The sequence below is a fragment of the Eulemur rufifrons genome, chromosome 8, assembly GCF_041146395.1.
Source record: "Eulemur rufifrons isolate Redbay chromosome 8, OSU_ERuf_1, whole genome shotgun sequence".
NCBI lineage: Eukaryota > Metazoa > Chordata > Mammalia > Primates > Lemuridae > Eulemur > Eulemur rufifrons.
Window position 1 is genome coordinate 87,784,371 of NC_090990.1, and position 16,366 is coordinate 87,800,736.

The 16,366-nt window shown below is 41.6% G+C and overlaps 1 protein-coding gene across 1 annotated transcript in view; it reads left to right on the forward strand.

Annotated features, from left to right (window-relative positions):
* The window catches only part of PAPPA2 (pappalysin 2), a 306,873-nt gene that overhangs the window by 204,426 nt on the left and 86,081 nt on the right, over window positions 1-16,366 (forward strand). The window lies entirely within an intron of this gene.

The window sequence follows — 16,366 nt, forward strand, 5'->3', positions numbered from 1 at the left end:
GCCTAAGCAAGGCTTAGCCAGGTTCTCTGCAAGGCTTCAGTGCCATGTCAGCCAGGAATAGTTTGTCATCTGAAGCTTGACTCCGGGGGTCCACTTTCAAGTTTGCCTGGTTGTTTGTATTTGGTTCCAAAAGACGGTCAGACGGGGAGCTTCAGTTTGTTTGTGGATGTTGCACAGAAGCCAGCCCCACTTCTTTGCCACACAGCCCTCTCCACTGGGCAGCTCACACGTGACAGCTGATTTCTTGAAAGCCAACAAGACAGACAGCCTCCGGGCAAGAAAACCCTACAATCTTTTAAAAACACAATCACAGAAGTGACATCTTGTCACCTTTGCCATATTCAGTTGGTCCCACCTACACTCAAGTTGAAGGGATTACACAAGGTTGTGGATTCCAGAAGGCAGGGATCCTGTCCACCACAGTATGTTAGCTGGACTAGGGGAATGTATGCACAGACATACATAGACCTTGGAATTATGAACGTCTAACTGCATGTGTCTCATATCCTGATAGAGCCACACGCTATAGCCATGTAGTTTCAACCTATTAAATAGCTTGGGCCACAAGGGACATTCAAGGAATTTTCGTGCAGGCAAAAAGAATGAGGAACGTGAGTATGATTCCAAGAGTAAGATCTTCTCATAGAAATTGCCCATTCTTAGTAGGTAGATTATCTAAACAGCCCACTGCCAGAGAATGCCCTCTCAACTCTATTTTATTCCGATGTAACACATCCATTTTATGAATGCGGCCTGTCCAGATTTTCTTAACAACCTCATTTTCCCTGATTCTTTAGTCTGCTTCAAAGCCACCGTCTCCATGACTGAACTGGAATTGTTGTAATATTCATCAAAATGAAATTTACTCAGTAATATCAATTTGTTTCCTAGAAAGTAAAATTACAGTCATGCACTGCATAACGTTTTGGTCAATCAAGTGCTGCATACATAATGGTGGTCCCATAAGATTATATTACTGTGTTTTTACTGTGCCTTTTCTATGTTTACATACACAAACACTTGCCATTGTGTTACAGTTGCCTATAGTATTCAGTACTGTAACATGCTGTACAGGTTTGTAGCCTAGGAGCATAGACTATACCACATAGTCTAGGTGTGTAGAGGGCTACACCATCTAGGTTTGTGTAAGTACACTCTGTGATGTTTGCATAATGATGAAATCACCTAATGACACATTTCTAAGACTATATCCCCATTGTTAAGCAATGCATGACTGTATATAAAAATGAAAAATAAAAGTTATGGTTATTTTTTAAATTAACTATGTTCTGATTCTTTTCATAATTATACATAATTGAGAGTTAGGAATTTTGGACTAGTAAAATGTGGTCATATATGTGTATGTATATGTGTGAATGTGTGTGTTTCACTTTTTTCAAGGCAATTTTTTTGAAAATGTTAATGTAATGTATGTTGAATTATAAAACTAATATTAAAAATGACCATTTTTAAATGGTTATACCATTCAAAAGAGCATTATTGTTATTATTTTAAAAGACTTTATTCTTTTAGAGAAGTTTTGGGTTCACAGAAAAATTAAAAGAAAGAAATTTCCCAAATGCTCCCGCCCCCACTCATGCATAGCCAGCCCTAGTATCAACATCCCAGAGTGGTACATTGGTTACAACTGATGAACGTACATTGACACGTCATAATCAAATCAAATTTATAGTTTATATTAGGGTTTGTTCTTGATGTTGTACATTCATTGGTTTGGATAAATGTGTAGTGAAATGTATCCACCATTATAGTATCACACAGAGTGTTTTCATTGCCCTAAAATTCCTCTGTATTCTGGCTATTCACCACCATCTTCCTTTGGGGGCCTGCTGCCCCAAACCTCTGGCAACCATTGATCTTTTTATTGTCTCCATAATTTTGCCTTTTCCAGAATGTCAAATAGTTGGAATCAGATAGGATACAGTCTTTTCAGATTGTTTTCTTTCCCTTATTTTCTATTCCCTTACATATTTAAGGTTATACCATATCTTCTCATGGCTTGAAAGCTCATTTCTTTTTATCACTGAATAATATTCCATTGTCTGAATGTACAACAGTTTATTTCTCCATTTATCGACTGAAGGACATCTCAGTTGCTTCCAAGTTTTGGCAATTATGAATAAAGCTTCTATAAATGGCTGTGTTCAGGTTTTTGTGTGGACATAAACTTTTAACTTTTTTGAACAAATACCAAGGAATGTGATTGCTGCATCACATGGTTAAGAGCATGTTTAGCTTTGTAAGAAAGTATTATTTTTAAGCAAAAAATAAATATTTTCATAAAGAGCAATCATACCTGGATTTTCTCCTATTTTCTTCTCTTTCTTTACTTTTCTTCATCATAAATCTGTATTTTCCTATTTACTTAAAGAAAACTAAACATGAACACATAACATCTGAGTCGGGGAAAAATAATGAACCTACACATTGTGTTCTTACATAGTTCTATATTCAAGGCAACAACTTTTAAATTAAAATTTACCTTTTGCATTAAAAACATTTACTATTATGCTATTATTATGGAGATTGGCTGGAGTCCAGCCTCTAATTCCTGTATATTAATCATAAAGATACACACATCCATATACATGATTAACATACCTGTCATGCTTTGCTAACATGCTTGTCTAAAGAAGAGGATTGGATAATTTTTGAAAATGAGTTATCAATAAATAATGCACATTTTGTTTGGTTTGGAATGTCTCAGGAACTACAAATAGAAACCTGCAAATTTAGGTAGGTGTATACTGGTTTAGTCACCTTCGTTGTCTTTGTTAGCTTCTGTTCTTCAGGCCACTGTTTCCCAAAGCAGGGTCTGCAAAAATAAATAATCTAAGGAGAAAGATTAACAATTACCTATTACCAAATAACTCACAATTTTCTCTTTGTAATTTATGAACTTGGGTGACATGTAGGGTTAATGCCATCTCAGGCTGACTTACCCCAGCTACCAGGCCTCTTCAGACCCCTCTCAAGGGCACTTTTGTGCTTGTGACAGAAAAAAATGTCTTTAGCTTCAGAAAGCTATTCTTTAAAAGGTGGATCTGCAGACAGAGGAACGAGATATAGCCTAAAGCACTAAGTCAAATGCAGATGATTTATGTGTCATTTTCCATTGCTCCTGGAGAATTTACTCTAGAGTAGAGGGATATGGTAGAAAGGAAAGCAACTTTTCTATAGAACTTTATTCTGACTTTAATAATCCCCAGAGAATTTCTGGGAGAAAGTGGTTATGTTTTCCATTTAGGATATGTAGGAACTCAGGTATGAAAATATTTCTTCTTGGATATACTATAGGTTACAGGTACAGCTAGGGCCAGGTTGCAGTGCCTCTGAGCACCAGTCCAAGGGCAGGAAGCCAGAGCATAGCTCAGTACCTTGGCATTTCATCTTTCCTATAATCAGTGTCTGAGTCTGGTGTTGGTAATAGGATAATTCCATCTCTATTATCTGTCATTCTGTTTCATGCTTCATTATTCCCTGGAAGCTTTATTGCTGCTGCTTTACCAATTCCTATTGTGCTTCAATTATTTGTAGCTCAGATTTGAAATTCCATCTCTTTCCCCTCATTCTCCACCTGGATTGGGTCCCATTACTTTGCCAGGCCTCTCCTTCTGCTCAGTCCTATGTACACTCTTTAGATTACCTCTTTTTTGATAGCCTCAAGAAATAAATTGGCAAGAAAAAATCAAACAACCCATTAAAAATGGGCAAAGGACATGAACAGAAACTTTTCAAAAGAAGATAGACTAATGGCCAACAAATGTATGAAAAATGCTCAATATCTCTAATCATCAGGGAAATGCAAAACAAAATCACAATGAGATCCCAAAACAATAAAAGTTGGTGTGGATATAGAGATATAGGAACACTCATACACTGCTAGTGGGACTGCAAACTAGTACAACCTCTGTGGAAAGTAATATGAAGATACTTCAAAGAGCTACAAGTAGAACTACCATTTGATCCAGCAATCCCACTAGTGGGCATCTATCTGAAGGAAAAAAAAAGACATTCTACAAAAAAGATATCTGCACTAGAATGTTTATAGCAGCACAATTCACAATTGCAAAAAGATGTGGAAATAACCCAGGTGCCATCAATATATGAATAGATTAATAAAATGTAGAATATGTATACCATGGAGTTCTACTCAGCCACAAAAAACAATGATGAACTAATACCTCTTGTAGTATCCTGAATGGAGCTGGAGCCCATTCTCCTATGTGAAGTATCACAAGAATGGAAAAACAAGCACCACTATACTCACCATCAGATTAGTACTAACTGATCAACACTTATGTGCACATATGGTAGTAATAGTCATCAGGTGTCAGGCAGGTGGGAGGGGGGAGGGAGGGATTGGGTATACTCACACCTAATGGGTACAGTGCATGCTGTCTGGGGGATGGGCACACTTGTAGCTCTGACTTGGGCAGTGCAAAGGTAATATATGTAACCCAAACATTTGTACCCCTATAGTGTTCTGAAATTTAAAAATTAAATTAATTTTTTAAAAAAGAATTCATGCAAAAAAAAGAAAGGAAGGAGTCCTTTCTTTCTTTTACCTGAGGACTGCCTTTTTAAAGCATTTGTTTATTCTTTGGCTCTTCATCTTTTATTTTTACCAGAGGGTTCCCTTTCAATGCTCCTGGGTGGTGCGAAATGTTCTCTCTTGATGCTGGGAAAGGCACTTTAGAAGTGAAATATATACTGCGTATCTACTCATTTGATTGTCTTCTTCTTCAAAGTAGTTTAGCAAACTAATGTTGAATCTCTTCTTGTTTCTGCCCAGTTTCTTTTAAGTAAGGAAAGTATTATAGCTGCTCAGTTGTTCCCTAGGTTTCTTGCCCAACTTCCTTTTCCCAGAATGATTTGTCCATAAAATAAGAGGGATGGAGGAAAACCCACTGGAGAGGCTTCTGATTTCCTGGGTAGAAAGCTGGTGGATGGCAGGTATGCCTTGGGAGGCACAGTGGACTATTCGAGTCTTCTAAATTGTTCCCCCCACCATGGGGTTATAGAAAAAAAATGAAAAGGCCATGAACGTGGTATTTTTGGGAGGCTTTTTTGAAGGCTTAACAGAGTATGGCTAAGAGTATTCTAGAATAGCCCTTATTGAAACATTACCTTGTCAGAGATTGTTCTTAGAATACATCCTGAGAATCGTTTGGGTGGCAGCTTTCCCTCCAAAGCTAGGAATAGGCACAGCCAGCTCAGGAAGACTTAGGGCTGCAGTCTGCCCCCACGGAACAGGCTCCTTTGAAAACAGTGACTCCCCACTTGCTTATCACAGTGTTTGAAATTCCACCATTAGGAATTATTTTCTTCAAGTCTTGACAATCTCCAGAGATCCCTTTAAAATAATACATAACTATGCACTAGAAGTAGAATTTTTTTAAGACTTTATCAACTATTTATATCAGAAGTATTCTCTTAGGGGCCTCAGTAATTCAAAATATAGACCAGGGCCCTGCTGAAATGTAACCTGGTGTAGGCATCTGGAAGTCTGGGGGAACATGAGAAGTAGAAAAGAGGAATCACTGAAAAATGTCACCTACATCCCAATTTTGCTCAGGCCTGGCCCTGTCAGTATAGTCTGTATTCATGGCAGCTGGTGGGGAAAGCACAGAAACTAAAAACAAACCAATATTTCCAGGGTTCTTTCACTGTGCCAGTCTCCCAAGGAGACAGACACTGTTGACAGACTTGACCATAAGCTCTGGCTGGAATGCCTCTCAGGCCACGTCTGGCTCTGTGTGCAGCTGCAGCCGTGGAGGCAGAAGAAGTCTGGTGATGGGAGTGGCAGCAAGTCCAACGTCCAGACCCCTGCCTCTCACTTTTGGCTGCATGTTTAGTCTCAACACAAGATTTTAGTACAGTCCCTTCCTCTCTTTGGCCATTAATTTCTCCACGAGCAAATGAGCCATTAATGTTGTGAGGCTCTAGGGTGTTAGGGAGAGCAAAAGAACAGAAGGCAATAATACTCCAAATCTGCTGTCAAACAAAGACTGGCAAATTCTGGGATTAGGAGATGATAGCAACAATGTGAAGTTTCTGGTTGGGAGTCCAAAAACTTTCTGAGGAAAGGAAGCCCAGGGTGGGGAGAGAGAGGGAGAATCCCAAAGAGGCCCTGCACATGTTTTATGTTCTACTCACTTTTGCATGTGAATTTAAGACCCATTCAAGGTGCTGGTTTGCAAATCCTCAAGGCCTCTATTTACCCGTAGTTTATGTGTAGCCCACAAAGAAGCCAAGCTGCCCTGTCTTCTTCCCTTATAGGTACTGTTGGAAGCTCATGCCCATTAAACTTCATTGTGGGACTGTGTTGTTCCTTGCTAACTCTTCATGTTTCACAACTCCTCAGGCTCAGCCTATGAATGTGGCTGGGGAAGTGATTCCCAAATCAATAGTTTGATTGGTATGCAGAGATGAATAGCTAGCAGGGAAGGAGCCAGCAGTGCAGTCATTTGGAGAGCTCTAGTGGTCATTCCTCACTAGGAAAGGCCCTGCGTGGAGAAGGTTACTGCCTTTGCAAATGGCTTGGTGGATGGTGGGGGGGGAGTGTATACAGTTGACTCTTGAACAACATGGAGGTTAGGGACACTGACACCCCTGCACAGATGGAAATTCATGTATAACTTCTGAACCCCTCAAAACTTAACTGTGAATAAGCTACTATTGACTGGACGCCTGGAAGCCTTACCAATAACATAGAGAGCAATTAACACATATTTTATAGATGTGTTATGTACTGTAGTCCTACGATAAAGTAAGCTAGAGAAAAGAAGATGTTATTAAGAATGTCATGAGAAAGAGAAAATATATTTACTATTCATTGAGTGGAAGTGGATCGTTATGAAGGTCTTCATCCTCATCATCTTCACATTGAGTAGGCTAGGGAGGAGGGAGGAGGGGAGGGATTAGTGAGGATGGGGTAGCAAAGGCAGAAGAAAACCCATGTGGAAGTGGACCTGCACATTCAAACCTGTGTTGTTCGAAAGCCAACCGTGTGTGTGTGCGTGTGTGTGTGTGTGTGTGTGTGTGTACTTGTTGCTTCTAATGGGTGATTCTGATTCCCCGGGCAAGTGCTAGGAAGCACATTCTCTGTGTATTAGTCAGCAACTGAATTGCTTTGGCTCTTTCTTTGGTATTCCACATATTTTATAATCTATATTAAAATAATGGGTTCTGAAACTTGGTGAGACAAGGCTTTTGAAAGGGAGCACTTTTGGCTGCATGATTAAATCTGTTTCTCTTTAGAAGGACAGGGGGCATTTGGATGGGACTTCTAGTATTACAGCCAGGCGTGGTAAAAACTGTGCCCAGAATTAGAAATGAGTGAAGCCAATCACCCAGTACTGGGGCCACCAGAATCCACTTCTCAACTTACAAATAGGTCACATTCTAGGAAGAGATGAACATATCCTGACAGGTCTATTTTGAAGAGCCAAACTCTGTGTTGAAACTTAAATAAAGGGACAGGGAAACCTCTCCTTTCCTAGGATATAGAAATGAAAGGATAAGTCTACTTAGTACAATAATTCACCATTTGTTTCTTATGTGAGGGAAGAATTAGAATTACTGCTAAGCTTCCTCTATTTCCCTCAGATGAGAATCTTCAGAGGAGAAGAACTTGAATTAATTTTCCCTTCCCAGCAGGTATGGTCCTTCAGTAAAATAACTCACAGTACCAGCATTGGTCTACCCAAGAAGGCCAGAAATGCATTGAACATTTAGCCTGACTCTTATCCTACAAAGCAGAGATGAAGCCAGGGTGCAGAGGAAGTAAAATGAGGAGCCAGAATAGAGACTTGTTTTTCTTTGTGTTGGTTTGGAGAAACAGCAAAGCTCTCTAAGGATGAATGCAATTATTGTCACATTTGGTTTTGCAGTTGATGGTGGGAAGATTAATGAGGACTCTGTCTCACCCAGTCCAGTCTCCATTCTGTACATCCTACTGGAATCTGCTGCCAAATCCAGAGCGTGCATTCCTTCTCAGCCCACACCCTCTTATTTCAATGAGAATCTATAAAACAGAGTAGGGGAAAAGAGAGAAATCAGATCCTCCTTTGTTATTTAACTGTAAAGAGCTGTTTCTAGAGGGACCACTGGGATTGCTATTTAGTCGATGGTGGCACTTCTTGGATAAATGAATTGCAATATTTTGTTTAAACTGAGAAGTTGCGACATTAAGCAAAAAAAAAAAAAAAAAAAATTGCACCGGGCAGGAAAGACTATGAGAAACTCTTTCTTGGGTTCTCTACCACATCCTGCCTGTTCATGGGTTTTCTGTACTTCCACCCCAATACCACCATCACCTCATCTAGGAAACTCAATACCATGTTAAAGCTGGAAGGGCGCTTTGATAGAGCCCAGTTCAACCCTGTCATTTTACAAATTTGCAGACAGAAGGCCAGGATGGTTAAACAACTTGCCCAAGGTCCTAGAGGTCAACAGGGGCAAGTCAAGACCAGAACCCACGTTGTGTGGCCTTGGTCTATTGTTTTCTCCATTACACCATGCTGTTTCTTGAAAAGCATGATACAGATGCTAGTTTCTACTAAACAGATCTAGATTCCAGAAAAAGTTGCAGTCAGACTTTTCTAAATGTCTGAGGGAGGGTAAGATATTAACTTTAGAAAAGTTCATGAACTGATATCACCCTGATTTTAAGTCTGGGCCAAAGCTCAATTAATTGCTTCTTTGTTATTACATTAAAATCTTATTGTTGTAGGAAGTTCTGGAATATCCCATCACACTTTTGTCTCAGCTCAGTTTTCTCACCTCTAATATGAGAATTTGCATTGAATTATCTTTAAGGTCTATTTTAGTCTTAATAAGCTCTGGTTGCTCTAAGACTGTTGTTAAGTATTTCCTCCTAGTGGGCTCCCATTAGAATTAGGATAGGGAGTCTTTACCGTACAGTCTTCCATCATTTCCTACAGGAGAGAAACTAGGTTTCAGAACTGATTCTGATTCTCATTGACTCTGGAACATTGTTGTTGCCTCCTGAAGCTCTTCCAGGGTGGCTCAAACTCTCGGAGAACCCTTGCACCAAAGCTTCAGGGCAACTATAGGCAGAGCAGCAGGGCTTAACTGATTTGTTCAGAACTACCTACCTTCCCAAATGTGGACCTGGGCTGGAAGTTATGCCAACATCCCGGTAGTGGCCTCAAGAAACAGACAACTAAAAGAGGTGCCTGACTTGGCATCCTCTGGGGGACAGCTCATGACAAGTTTGCAGAGAAGGATGTGTATTTTCTGGTATCAACCTTCCTAACAAGGTATCAGACTTGTTCGTAACTAACCACTGAAAAATGTAGGAAGACTTTGGGAACCTGCCCCTAAGTCTACCCTCACATATAGATGTTGACTCTTTTCCATATAGAATTCTCTAAATTTGTTAGACTTTAAGAGATCCACACATATTAAATTTTACTCAGTTCATGGAAGTAGGGGAAATGATGTTTTTATGTACGTTTTGAGATTGCTACCTTTCCCTGTGTTCTCGCTGTAAAGACTTGAAGAAAACTTTCCAGAACATCTCTTTTGCCTTTCTAAATTCTATTCATTCATTGAAGTCAAATCAAATCCAATGATAAAATTTTCTCTGAAACAGCCATGAATTTATGATCAGTAACACATGATTTAATTATTTTCTCTCTTCAGCTATATTTAAAGCTTCATTGGAACAGGCAAAATGTCTTATGCTTTTGATCTGCCTTGTGACTTCTACATGATAATTTGTATTTAATACAGTAAAACATAATGAGGAAGCAGTGGGACTAGTTTCTGGGGAATCTGCAGCCCCAAGGCCACATGTGGCCCTGCAGATCCCCAAGTGTGGCCCCTTGAATGAGTCCAAACTTCACAGAACAAATCCCTTTATTAAAAGGATTTGTTCTGTAAAATTTGTACTCAGTCAAAAGGCCACACTCAATGATCCAGAAGGCCACATGTGGCCCCAAGGCTGCAGGTTCCCCACCCCTTCTTGGTCTATAAAATTTACTGATGTATCTTTCAGGTTACATATGTCCAGATCTTTATGGGGCTGGGTTTCACTCCTAGTGAGCATCAAGAACTTTGAAACTTAAAGCCTTCACAGATGCTAACATTCCACCGCAGGCCTACAGAATCAAAATCCCCAGGAGCTATAGCACAGGTATTTATATATTTTTTAAACTCCCGGAGTGAGTCTAGTGCACAGCTATGGCTAAGAAAGCCTGCCTCGTGGAATATGAGGGCCACTCTTTTATGGACCTGTGCCAACAGAGGCTTCTCAAGTGCAGGCATCACTCACATACCCAATCAACAAAGGAAAAACACACATCATCATTGCATGACATTGCTAGGATTGTGCCCACAGGTAGGTTCTGTGCCAGAAGAGAATAACCTAGGGTTAACATACATTTTGAACAAAGATTCCTCAGTTGAAAACAGTTTTGTAAAACCCTCCACACAATGACATTGGGAGTGAAGATGAGAAGACAGAGAATAGAGGCTTTTACGAGAAGTGGAAGGACACAGAGCAAAGTGAGATTTGTGGGTAGGGGGTCACCTCCACAGCAGAATTTCTAAGGACCTACTGACTTACAATGCTCTCATGAAAAGCTCAACCCTTTGGCTTAAAACTTCATCTCTTGTTAAAATGGAAATACCTGTGAATCACATCAGACTGGGTTCATTGTATTCTTACTGGAGAACACACTGTGATGGGCTGGGGAAAGAGCTGGAAACACGGATGGAAGGTAAGTAGGTGTTGCCAAAGGAGGAGACAGACTTGGCCGGGCATCTCGCAACAGTGGCAGCTGGACGAATATTACCACTTTGATTTGCTATCATTTAAAAGAATACTGCTCAAAACTAAGGTGAACTATCAGATATGCTATACTTTTCCCCTGCCTGCCCTGCTGAGGAGCTCACCCCAGCCTTTGCTGCTAGCTCCTGCATCAGGAAGACAGCAACAGGAAAGCAAGCCTGTCCTCTAGGAGATGGCCCGGTGGTCTGGGCTGGCCCTGAGAGTGAGGGCTCTCAGCTCCAACCTGAGGATTTTCCTCTGACTCGCTGTGTGGCCTCCAGCCAGTCTCCAAGCAGCTTTAGTTTCTTTGTATGTCAAACCAAGATAAATACCTCACTTCCCACCTCTCTGGGGCATTGTAAGGCTTCCCTTCTGCCACTTTCAGTAACATGTGTCCAGAGACCATAAGAAGAAAGCTTTCGAGATGCTTCAAGATGAATTCTTTTTACTATTAGCATTACCACGGTATTGGCGCTTACGCAGCATTAGGTAGAGAGGAGAATAAACAGGGAGGTGGGCAGGTGGGGAACACAACACCCTCACTCAGAGGAGCAGTGTTTGTAGTGGCAGAGAAGCACAAAAGGGGGGTTGGGGTTGGAGTGCAAGGGAGAGAAGTCTACAATTGGTACCAGATGCCATCATAAGCTAACGACCTGACAAACTTTGTCCTCATAAAACAAATTCCTTAAAAAGGAAGCAAATGGAAATATAAGCTAGTGAAAGAATTTGCAGCAGCTGCCCTAAAACCATTTCTCACTTCATAAACAGGTCTGGGTTTGGTCCTTTTTTTTTTGGTCTTGGTCTTATTTCATGCCACTTTCCCTCTTGCATGTTCCCCCTCTCACTCTCCTGCCCTTGCTGCCAGCGTGGGACCGGCTTCTCCCAGTGGTAGTCACAGCCGTGGTCATTCATGGAACCCCCTGTTGATGGAGGGAGGTTCATTCAGAGTATTTGTTTTGTGTCTTGTCTCAGCACCTATTTGTCCTCAATGGCAAAGTCACTCAAAAACAGCACGTGCTCTTCCACATTAATTTCTTTGCAATAAACTGACATGAACCAGAGTGTTCATGGCTCTTTGTCTTCCAGTCCTTCCTGCCCAGCATGCTGAAGAAGAGAGTATGTGTCGGACATCCAGGGCACGTAGCATCTATGGAGCTTGGAGTTCTTTAGTATGACTAGTGAAGCATTTTGATCTCATCCCATAAAGGATGGTCAGGTTTCAGCTCCCATCTCCAGATATATTGAATAAATACTCAGAAGCAAAGATTTATTTTCTATATTGCATAACCAATTATCATTGGATTTGGGGAATCTATGCTGACTCACCAACAGCCCCCAACTTATATATTTCTCCCTTCGTCAGGCCCCATGACGGACACCGCATCATCACAGGGAGTCACCAGGGCTTAAGGGAATAAACAAGTTTCCTTTACACCACTCACCTCTAATCCCTCCAGCCCATTCCTAACCAGCGTAGATAAAATAAATGACAGTGTTACTAGCATACGATTTCAGTCCCATGGTTGTAAGGTCAGGGGCAGCAACTTTAGCATATTCCTTTCAAATCTGCCATTATAGGGCTAGTGCTCTTTAAATCAACTCTCAATTATTTCAAGGCAGTATGTGCATATTCAATGACATTTTATTTTCCACTTATGTTTTTTTTTTTTTTTTTTGAGACAGAGTCTCACTCTGTTGCCCAGGCTAGAGTGAGTGCCGTGGCATCAGCCTAGCTCACAGCAACCTCAAACTCCTGAGCTCAAGCGATCCTCCTGTCTCAGCCTCCCGAGTAGCTGGGACTACAGGCATGCACCACCATGCCCGGCTAATTTTTTCTATATATATTTTTAGCTGTCCATATAATTTCTTTCTATTTTTAGTAGAGATGGGGTCTCGCTCTTGCTCAGGCTGGTCTCGAACTCCTGAGCTCAAACGATCCGCCCACCTCGGCCTCCCAGAGTGCTAGGATTACAGGCGTGAGCCACCGCGCCCGGCCAATTTTCCACTTATATTGTTGCCTAGCTCTTTGATAAAGTCATTGACCACTAACACAATTCAAGGGCAAACAGAGAACATTAACAGTGACGAGATCCACAATAGTTATTTTGGTTTAATTAGCACCACTGAAAATAACATCAAGAGCAAGAAATATCTTATTAGTTTCCCACATTAGACTATGAGTTCCCTAAAGGCACCATTCTCATTAAACTGCCAGTACTCAGACCAATTCCTTGCAAGCAGTAATTGCTCAGTAAATGTTTATTAATGAATGAGTGGGCAAGATGGTTGAATCATTGTTTGATAATGATATTTTTGTATTTTAGATCCCCATCTATCACTGTAAAATTTAACAAATTTCCCATTTTGATAGCTTCTGACTTACTTTGCTGTCTAAAACATAAAATTAATTCAGAAAACTTTTATTGTGTCCACTACAGCAAGGTGTATAATGAATATAAAGAAGCCATAATCAAGTGGGGATATTCAGCATTTAGGAGGCACTGATGCTAATTACCTTGTGGACAAAAGGATGAATACATAATTAATGAATTAAAGAAAAAGAAAATGCATACATGACTATAATACAAGATTGAGTAAAAAAATGTTAGAAAATGCTAGAATGGAGTTGTTTTTTAAATTTCATTAGGAGATTCAAAGGAGAAAAATATCTGAAGGGGCTTCATGGAGAAGGAAGGTGTCTTAGTCCATTTTGTGTTGCTATAAAAGAATACCTGAGACTAAGTAATTTATATAGAAAGGGGGTTTAGTTAGCTCCTGGTTGTGCAGGCTGAGAAGTACAAGAAGCACAGTATGGGCATCTTCTCAGCTTAAAGCAGGCGCATGCCAAGGTGCAAAACCCAAGAGAGTCCTGGCTTTATACCAACCCACTCTTGCAGGAATTGGTACATTTCAGCCAGGATTAATCCAGTCTCATGAGAGTAAGAACTCACTTTCTACTGCAAGAACAGTACCAAGCCACTCATGAGGGATCCAACTCAGGACCCCAACACCTCCCACCAGGCCCCAACTTCCACCACCACCCTACTTGGGGACCAAATTTCAACATGAGTTCTGATGGGGACAGCCCATATCTAAACCACAGTATCCCGAACTGTCCCCTGAAAACTTATGTCCTTCTCTCCTACAAAATACAATCATTCTATCCCAGTAGACCTAAAAGTCTTAACTTGTTCCAGCACCAACTTAAAAGTCCAAAGTCCAAAGTCTCATCTGAGACTCAAAGGAAGCTACTCCCATCTACGACTCTGTAAGATAAAAATCAAGTTATTTACTTCCAAGATAAAATGGTACAACAAACACTGTGTAATCATTTCCATTCCAAAAGGGAAAAATTGGCCAGGAGAAGGGAATGGCAGGCCCCAAGCAAGTCTGAAACCCGGAAGTGTAGATATTAAATTTTAAAGCTCTAAAATTCTTCACTCTGTGTGCCATCTCCTGGCCACAGTAGGGGGTTTGCCTTCTCCCCAAAAAGAAACCTCACCTCATGGCTTTCCTAGGCACAGCCCAGGTGGCTGCTGGCATGGGTTGGAGTTGACTGCTTGCAGCTTTTTTTCCAGTCTGAGGTTGCACGCTGCCAATGTCTGTGCAGCTCTGGTGTCCTGGCAGCAGCCCCTGCCACTACAGCTCCACTAGGCATTGCCCTGGTAGGGACTCTCTGTGGTGGTCCTGCCCTTGCAGCAGGTTTCTGCCTGGGCTCCCAGGCTTTTCGATGCATCTTCTGAAATCTAGGTGGAAGGTGCTAGGCCTGCAGGGGTCTTGCATTCTGCACACCTGCAGACTTAACACCATGTGAACATGGACATGTCCGAGGCTTACTGCTTGTTCTCTCTGCAGCCGCAGCATGAGCCACCCCTGCAGCCATGTGAGTCACGGCTGCGGGAGCAGCAGGTGGGGAGCAGCCTTCCGAGGCAGCACAGGGCAGTGGCGCCCTAGGCCAGTCCCCTGAAATCATTCTGTCCTCCTAGGCCTCTAGGCCTGTGATGGGAAGGGAAACCTCAAAGATTTCTGAAATGCCTTCAGAGCCTTTCCCCCACTGTCCTGAGGAATAGCGCCTGGCTCCATTCCATCAGTACTCATCTGTTTAGCAACAGTTCGCTCAGCCACAACCTTGAGTTCTCCTGAAAATGCTATTTCATTCTCTACCATATGGACAGGCTGTGGGTTTTCCAAACCTTTCCAATCTGCTTTTCTCTTCTATAGCAACTCACTGAAAATGGTTAGAAGTAATCACATAGCAGTCTGAGTGCTTTGATGCTTAGAAATTTCTTCTGCCAGGTATGCTATTCTGTCACTGTTAAGTTTGGCCTTCCACAAAGCCCTAGGGCAGCCAAGTTCTTTGCTAGGATGTAACAAGGGTGATTTTTGCTTGTTCCTGATTTCCATCTGAGACTTTATCAAAATGGCCTTTGCTGTCCATGTGTCTATCAGCATTTTGGTCAGGACCATGTAACCAATCTCTAAGAGGTTCCAAACTTTCCCTACCTTTTTGTCTTCTTCTGAGCCCTTATCAGAATCACCTTGATGATCTGTTCACAGCAATATAGTCTTTTTCTAGTTTGTTCCTCCAAATTCTTTTAGCCTTTGCCCATTATCCAGTTCCAAAGCCACTTCCACATTTTTGGGTGTCTTTATAAAAACACCCCATTCCTTGGTACCAATATTTTGTCTTAGTCTGTTTTGGGTTGCTATGTAATACCCGAGGCTGGGTAATTTATAAAGAAAAGAGGTTTAGTTAGCTTCTGGTTCTGCAGGCTAGGAAGTACAAGACGCACAGAGTGAGCATCTGTGTGGCTTCTGGTAAAGACTTTCCTGATGTGCCATGCCATGGCAGAAGGTCAAAAAGAAAGCGGGCTCGTGCAAAGGGGCAAAGCCCAAGCGGCATCATCACTTTATAACAACCCACTATCATGGGAATGAATCCATTTCAGTGAAAACGAATTCAGTCACGCTTTATCATAAGAACAGCACCCACGAGGGGTCCATCTGCTCCCATGACCCACAACCCCTTCCACTAGGCCCCACCCCCATCACCACCATTGGGAATCAAATTTCAGCATGAGTTTTGGTGTGGACAAAGCATATCCAAACCATAGCAGAAGGCCTTTTAAAATTTCTCAAATTGATTAAAGGTTCAAAAGTGAGAGAACCACCAGCAGGGTGGCTAACAGCAAACAGACCATGAGGGCTGGACCATTTGCAGTGAAGCAGTAGAGGGAACTCAGCTAGGAGCAATAGCAGCCCTGTGAAAGGGGTACCATTACCATCCCCATCTTCCAGGGAAGGGAGCTAAAATGCTGGGGAATGAATCACTCACTACAAATCACACAGGGAGTAAATGCTGGAGCCAGGATCAAACAGGCTGGGGCCAATGCCCTAATTTTTAACCTCCATGGCTCTGCTATGGCAAGACGGTAACACTCTTTTTGCTCCATTGAACCCTCACTTCTGCTATGGTCCAGGCTATCTCCCTGAACCTGGGGAGTTTATGTGTCTGTCCTGTTCCTGATTTCTCGGCCCTAGTAA